Raw genomic sequence first — 8,758 nt, 5'->3', positions numbered from 1 at the left:
AGGCCTCAGTAGAGATTAGAAACAGGTTCTAACAGGTCAAAGTGGCTAAGAGTTAGTGTTTTCAGAAAACTAGAACACTGGGTCTAGGAATTACATATACAAATACTTGATTTTCAATATTAGCATACCTGTATAATGCTCTAATGGCAAAAGTTTAATCAGAATTGTAAGAAATAGATGAAAATAAACATTTGAAAGATCAGTGGTGCAAGGAAACCATGAAGTCAGTGAAACTCAAATACAGTATCCTTTTTAAAAAGAGATTTTCATTTAGTTCATGGGAAATCATTCATCAACATTTATTTGTGGAATGCCTACCATATGATAGGCACTTACAATTAAAAAACAATAATCACAGCACAAAAACTTTTTTTGTCATTTTTGTCAGCTCGATTTAGCAAGCTAACTAAAACAGTATTATGATTCAAGTATATTTACTAAGTGACTAGAAATATATATCTTTACGGTATACCAACTACTATCGGATTTAGGATACTATCATGTTAATTAAGTACTATATGTTAACATGCAGAAGAGAAATAAAACTATTAGCTTTTCCCTACGTGGCAACCTTTCATAGTTTATTGCCATTTGGCACAAATGCAGTCTAAAACTAGGTTCAATATTGTAATGCTTTATTGTATTAGTTCTCTGTTGTTGCATAACGAATTACCACGTGAAGACGGGACCTCGGTTGCCAGTTTCCAGTGAAGTAAAAGCGTGGGGTATCAAAATGGTGCTGGACCCTTTTCAGTCCTCATTGCATCAGACTCTTGCTATGTGCTACTTAAAGATGAGAAGAAATTCTCTCTTCACTCTGGCCAGATTTTGTTCCTTGGGCCTCAGAGCAGCATAAGCTTTACCGGTGTCTAACAGGGATCTTCCTAGGCACACCTCCTTTACCTTCCGCTGTCAGTCCCTGAATCACACAGTCATAGTTATTCCGTGAGAGTCCATGGGCATAAAGCGGGACTCTACACCATCCTCTCTATTATCCCTGGCTTGGCCCCAGGGCATAAGTCTTTTCCCTCCTCTTTCTGCTTCAAGCCACTGAATATACCCTTCCCTGAGTTTTAGTCCATAAATTTCTCTAATATCTGTGTATCCCAGGAGTAGATATAACCCTGTGCTGGACATATCCGTACATCAATTTTTGTCCTCTTTTCTGACTGCTTTCCTAGGAGAGATTCTAAGAAGCGGAATTCCTGGGTCAAAAGCTATGAATTGTTTAAGGCATTCACGTTGGCAAATTACTTTCCTCAAATATACCACTACTCAGTGTTCATCAATAATGAGTATACACATTCAGAGAGTGCATCGTTATCCTCTCTGATTGCTGGTTAGGTAGGACACATTTTTATACGTTTGTTAGCCATTTTAATTTCCTTTTCTGATAATTGTCTTTTCCTTTCTATTTACTTACTGTTTTTCTTTTTGTGGGGAGGGTGAATTATCTTTCATATAATCTGAAAATATTTTCCTCATTTTGTTGCTTTCCTTTAATTTTTTATGACTTGTTTATTTTTTCTTTTTCTACAAGAAATTTCATTATAGAAAATTTGGAAATTACAGAAAATCACATAGAAGGAAATAAAAATTACCTAGATGTCCCAGAGATGGTTATTACCAACATTTTGCTACAAATTTCTCCAGTCTTCTGTTTGAATATATACTTAAGGACAAATAGACACATAAATATTTTGTCTTTAGAAAAATAGAATGATATTGCACATTCTGCTTACATAACCTATTTTTTTATTTTTTATTGAACAGTAGATAATGAAAAGCTTACCATGTTATTCAATATTCTGTTTGAAAAATTTTTATCATAGTGAAATATAAGTAACAAAATACTTCAACATTTTTACGTGTACAATTCGGTAACGTTAACTACATTCACCATGTTGTGCAAAAATCACCCCTATCCATTTCCAATTTTGTTCATCACCCTTAACCGAAACTGTACCATCTAAGCAATACCCTCCCCCATTTCTGCCTCCCAACCACCCCAGGTAACCACTAATGAACTTTGATCTCTATGCATTTGCCTATTCTGGATATTTCACATAAGGGAGATCATACAACGTTTGCCCTTCTCTGTCTGACTATTGTTTTACAGCAGGATTTATTTAACCTACTTTCTGTTGGGAGATTTTTGGTTGTTGCCAATTTTTATGATAGTAAACAAGGATGATCATCCTGGTTAACAAATCTCTGCATATATCAGTAGTGTTTGATTTTAGAATTAAAATTTCTTGTGAAAAAGTAGGCACATAGTAAAGCTTCTAACATATGCTTAACAATCTCCTCTCCAAAATTTTTAAACAATTGAAATTCTTCAATAGTATAAGAAGGTGCTCATTTCTCTATACTTCCCAAAACATCTGGTACTATTATTAAAAAGAGCACCACCAGAAAATAACTTTGCCAACATGTAGGGTAAAAAATGAGCATCTCAGATGTTTTACTTTTCCCTTGACATTCATTCTTCTATTCATTCAACTAATAATTGCTGAACGTCACCCAAGGACCAGGCACAACGGTAGGTTCTCAGACAACAGTGACAACCCCTCCCTTTGCAAAACATGATCACCATTGCTTGGACCTAAAGAAATTTTTGACCTAGACTTTTCTTCTCAAGTCTCTAAGTAGTCAAAGAATACACTGTCTTCCCTATTTCTCAATTATAATACAGTTACTCAAATAGGGTATTCTAACTAGTGCTCCATTATCACCACTAGTGTAAAGGTTAATTTTATTTATTTATTTTTTCTGACCCATTGCAGATTTTTGTTGAGATCTGTGCAATGCAAATCAGTTGAACAGTAAGCCTCTGGGAGAAAGTGTGAAATCAAATTGAAGGGCAGTTTGGTGTGTAGACAGTGGATGTTAAGTTAGAAAAACCTTAGTTCTCACACTTGCTCTGTAACTTTGGGCAAATTACTTAGTTGCCTCTTTTGTACAGTTGGGCTTATAACATTTATCTCACAGAATAAACGTTCTAGAAGAGTACCAGGCGTTGGAAAGAGCTAAGAATTTTTGGTTTATTTAAGCCATTTTTTTTTTTTTTTTTTTTGGCTACTTCATCTATGCCCTTTCAACAGCCTTATCTTTAGTTTTGCTGCCCTGTGTTTTTGTAGATACCCCTAGACTTTCCTATTACCTGCTCTTTCCTAGATAGACAAGATAGATAAGATAGACAAATAGATTAGATAGATAGAGACAGATAGATGCTATCAACTTGATTCTGACTCACGGTGACCCTACGTACAGCAGAACGAAATGATGTCTGATCCTACGTCATCTTCATCATCACCAGCATGTTGGAGTTCATCGTTACAGATACTGTGCCAGTGCAACTCACCGAGGGTCTCCCTTGTCCTCTCTGGCCCTTACTTTCCTCTCTAGATGATGCCTTATGCTATGAACCTGTCTTCCCCCTGCCCCTGCACAGATTTTCCTTGTCCTGCTCTGGCTGGGCCCTATTTTCCACAGTGGTAACCAGTTTTTAAGGAGCCCTGGTGACAGTGGTTAAGTGTTTGGCTGCTAACCAAAAGGACAGTGGTTCAAACCTACCAGTGGCTCTGTGAGAGAAAAGACCTGGTGATCTGGTCTTGTAAAGATTTACCACCTCAGAAACCCTATGGGGCAGTTCTACTCTCTGCTATAGAGTTACTCTGCATCAGATTTGTCTGGACAGGCACACAACAACTAGTTTTCAGGACTTTAAGGGCAGAAAACAAGTCCTGTTTTTCTCTCTCTTTGCATCCTCAGTGTTTACCTAGCATAATGTCCTTAATGATTATCTGTTAAATGACTGAGGTGCCCTGGTGGTGAACTGGTTAAAGAGATTGGCAGCAGTTCAAGCCTACCAGCTGCTCCGAGGGAGAAAGATGTGGCAGTCTGCTTCTGTAAAGATTATAGCCTTGGAAACCCTATGGGGCAGTTCTACCCTGTCCTGTAGGGTCACTAAGAGTCGGAATTGAGTCTACAGCAATGGGTTTTGATTTTGGTCAAATGACTATTCATCTGAACTTGGATGTTAAGGGTGCATATGTAAAATCTCTCAAGAGTATTACCATTATTATTATTTTTTATTTCAAATTTTTTTTTTTTTTAAACCTGGAGATATCCTACATACCTTTCAAGACTGGACCAAAATGTCACCTTCCCTGGGAAGTCTTGCACACGTTTCTGATAGAATACATCACTTGCTTTTCCATACTCTCAAAATACTTTGTGTATTTACTTTCATTGTCTTCTCCTTTGGTAGATTCTGATCTCTTATTTATCTTTGGGTTCCTAGTACCCAACATACTGAAGAAAGTGTTCAATAAATGTTTGTCTGAAGTCAAATCAGGAAAGAGACTAGGCTTAATCATTTTTATGTCCTTAAATTTCGGTTTGCATAAAAGAGAAGTCAGTTTAAAATGTACCTGGGAGGGCGGTAAGTAAAATGAAACAACATGAAATACTGTAGGGTGGAGGTATGAGGAAATAAAACAGATTTTGACTGGTGGTTCCATAGTTTATGGGTGTATGTATATGAGCCCTTGTAGAATGCCCTGCCCTCATAGAATATGGAGCCCTGGTGGTACAGTGGTTAAGAGCTTGACTGCTAATCAAAAGGTTAGCAGTTCAAATCTACCAACTGCTCCTTAGAAATTCTATGGGGCAGTTCTACTGTCTTATAGGGTTGTTATGATTCGGAACTGACTTGATAACACCTAACAACAACATAGAAATATCACTTTCTGTTGATGATGGAATTCCAGGCACCATGGCTGGCTCATCATCAGATATTTACACCTCTCAAAACAAACTCTGAGGCCTATGCATAAAAGTGGACCTGCTGAGACAAGTCCATGGCCCTACTTATGTAACTCATTAAGGGAAGTATGCAGGTAACCAGAGCTGCAATGGAAGACTGAGGGGCAAATAAGGACCAGCTTCAGGATCCAACCAGTTATCTTGAAAATCTGTCACTTTACCCTTGCAATAGCTCATAACTTTGTATTATCAGTAAATTTAATTATCATGTTTTTGATTCAAATTTTCCATCCAAGGATTGAAGTGTTTTACAAAAGACTGCACTTTAATCTCCTAAGGCTTTTAGAAGACCTTTAACCTTTTCCTTATCAGCATTTCTGAGAAATGTCCATTTGTCATATGTGGCCTTAGACCATCACTGAGTCTGCAGGCTTTTCAAAGTCTTATCTCCATGTTTTATATTTGAGTACCTATTTTCCATTATCAACTTTGAAACACTGGACAAAACTCCACTCAAGTACCGTTGTTGTTGTTAGATGCTGTTGAGTTGGTTCCGACTCATAGCGACCCTATGCACAACAGAACTTAACACTGCCCAGTCCTGCACCATCCTCACAATCGTTGCTATGCTTGAGCCCATTGTTGCAGCCACTGTGTCAGTCCATCTTGTTGAGGGGCTTCGTCTTTTTCACTGACCATCTACTTTACCAAGCGTGATGTCCTTCTGATCCTCCTGATAACATGTCCAAAGTATGTGGGAGGTAGTCTCGCCATCCTTGCTTCTAAGGAGCGTTCTGGTTGTACTTTTTCCAATACAGATTTGTTCATTCTTTTGGTAGTCCATGGTATATTCAATATTTTTTGCCAACACCACAATTCAAAGGCATCAATTCTTCTTCAGTCTTCCTTATTCACTGTCCAGCTTTCGCGTGCATATGAGGCGATTGAAAACATCATGGCTTGGGTCAGGCGCACCTTAGTCATCAAGGTGACATCTTTGCTTTTCAACACTTTAAAGAGGTCTTTTGCAGCCAATTTGCTCAATGCAATGCGTCTTTTAATCTCTTGACTGCTGCTTCCATGGATATTGACTGTAGATCCAAGTAAAATGAAATCCTTGACAACCTCAATATTTTCTCCATTTATCATGATGTTGCTTATTGGTCCAGTTGTGAGAATTTTGGTTTTCTTTACGTTGAGGTGTAATCCATACTGAAGGCTATGGTCTTTGATCTTCATCAGTAAGTGCTTCAAGTCCTCTTCACTTTCAGCAAGCAAGGTTGTGTCATCTTCATAATGCAGGTTGTTAATGAGTCTTCCTCCAATCCTGACACCCCGTTCTTCTTCATACAGTCCAGCTTCTTGGATTATTTGCTCAAAAGGGAAGAACAAACTCAGCATTTCTCAAGCTAAAAGAGCTGAAGAAAAAGTTCAAGCCTCTAGTTGGAATACTGAAGGATTCTATGGGGAAAACTAATATTAAACAACACAGGAAGCATCAAAAGAAGATGGAAGGAATACAGAGTCACTATACCAAAAAGAACTGGTCGATGTTCAACCATTTCAGGAGGTAACATGCTGAGGAACCGATGGCACTGAAGGAAGAAGTCCAAGCTGCACTGAAGACATTGGCAAAAAACAAGGCTCCTGGAATTGTTGAGATGTTTCAACAAATGGATGCAGCGCCGGAAGTGCTCACTCGTCTATGCCAAGAAATTTGGAAGACAGCTACCTGGCCAACCTACTGGAAGAGATCCATATTTATGCCTATTCCCAAGAAAGGTGAGCCATCCCAATGCGGAAATTATCGAACAATGTCATTAATATCACATGGAAGCCAAATTTTGCTGAAAATCATTCAGAAGCGGCTGCAGCAGTATATCAACAGGGAACTGCCAGAAATTCAAGCTGGATTTAGAAGAGAACATGGAACCAGGGATATCATTGCTGATGTCAGATGGATCTTGGCTGAAAGCAGAGAATACCAGAAAGATGTTTACTTGTGTTTCATTGACTATGCCAAGGCATCTTACCGTGTGCATCATAACAAATTATGGATAACATTTGGAGAATGGGAATTTTGGAACACTTAACTGTGCTCAGGAGGATTCTGTACATGGATCAAGAGGCAGTTGTTCGAACAGAACAAGGGGATACTGCATGGTTTAAAGTCAGGAAAGGTGTGAGTCTGGGTTGTATCCTTTCACCATACCTATTCAATCTGTATGCTGAGCAAATAAACTCAATTATTAGTAAGGGTAATTTACCCAAGGATAACTCCTAGGAGCTCATAGTTGGCTGAAAGGTGGGCATTTCCTGAGTTTTCTCTAGCCTCCTGCCCTTCTCCCTCACTATTAGGTTGAAAAGAGTAAAAGTAAGCATTGTTGAAGGAAAAGGATTTGGACTTCAGAAAAACTTTGCTTCTCTTAATATTTCTGCTTCAACCTTGGGAAAAGGAATGGATGTTACTGCTCTCAGACAACAAGGAGTCTGTTGGTTTTGACTTTTCTACCAGTTATCCATTCACTGGAATCAACATATGCAGGAAAAGAAAGAATAGGAAACTGATTACTTAATTTTTTTAAATAAAACTGATGAGACAGCAAATGATATTCAATCCTATTAAGGAGACTAAGCACAAACGTTAAAATAAATCCTTACATTCCTTGCATTGGGATTGTGTGATATGGTTCTACAATTCAGGGAGATTGGAAATTACAGAACATCTGCAATGAAATTGGTTTTCTGTGGAAAACTGATGAATCACTTACTGCCAATGACTAGAAGGAAAAGCACTTGTTTATGACCTTATGTAATGAATTTTTATGAGGTGAAGTTTGCTGTTTATAAAAAATACACTTTAAGCTGCTATAGATGTAAAATAATAGAATTCAGGATTCAGAGCAATGCATTACTGCAAAGACAGTCACTAGCAGAATATTATCTGCTTACAAAACACCACAACACGGCTATTACTTCTATAATGGAATTAAAAAAAAAAAATCTCATCTACCCAGTTGGACTCTAGAAGAAAAAGTATTTAAAGAGACACAGCTGAAATTGACAGCTCCAAAATTGCATGTATTTTCAAAGAAAAGTTATTAATTCTCTTATTGTGCTCCTGAATTCCAACTGTGTTTTCCCTCAAAGCAAGAATGCCACAGAACATTTTAAATTAAAAATGGCACTCCTAAGAGACACTACCAGGAGAAACTGGGGGCGCTGGCCTCTCTACACGGCTATAGGCATGCATGGAGGAATCTTCCACAATAACACCATCGCCTGCTCTGCTTGATGATCAAACCTCAAGCTCTCCTGTCTCCTTCAAACACTTACTGAGTATCTGTACTGCGTCAGTCACTGTTTTTGGCTGTCGAGTCACAAAAGAGGAGAAAGGTATAGTTTCTGCTCTCACAAAGCTCAAAATCTATTTTGCTTCTTGAGAAAGAGTCATCCAGTTGAAACTGAGGAATATTCCCCTAGGTCTGAAAAGGGGCACTAAGAAACAATGTAAGCACTATCAGATGGAGGTTCTTGCTCTCCAAGAATTTATTTGTCCTTTATATTTGGTCTGGAGCTAAGCACTTTCAAAGCAATTAACCATAGTTTGTGTTAGTGGAAAACAACTAGTATTTTATAGTTTCGTTGACTAGAAAGGCATTCCTACAAATTGATGTGGATTTAAAAGCAAAGAAGCTGTCGGAGGAGGATGCTATTTCCTGAGTGCTTAGTGAGATACGTTTACCAGGGAATGCTCCTGGATGCCTCACAGAACGGTAAAGCCTCCAGCTCCAATTCAGAATTGTGACTATTTAAAGTCTTAGCTGAAATTCAAATTTCCATTATCTCTTGTTGGCAACCAAACAACAAAAATACCTCAGAAATGTTAGCATTTTTTTTTGTATCCACATCTGGAAGGAATACAAATTCCTGGGCTAGACCCTGTGTCCAAATTCTTGGTTGAGAAAACATGGTCATTTTATAACAC

Source organism: Trichechus manatus, unplaced genomic scaffold, assembly GCF_000243295.1.
Source record: "Trichechus manatus latirostris isolate Lorelei unplaced genomic scaffold, TriManLat1.0 scaffold00018, whole genome shotgun sequence".
Classification (NCBI taxonomy): Eukaryota; Metazoa; Chordata; class Mammalia; order Sirenia; family Trichechidae; genus Trichechus; species Trichechus manatus.
This window is presented reverse-complemented; position numbering follows the sequence as displayed.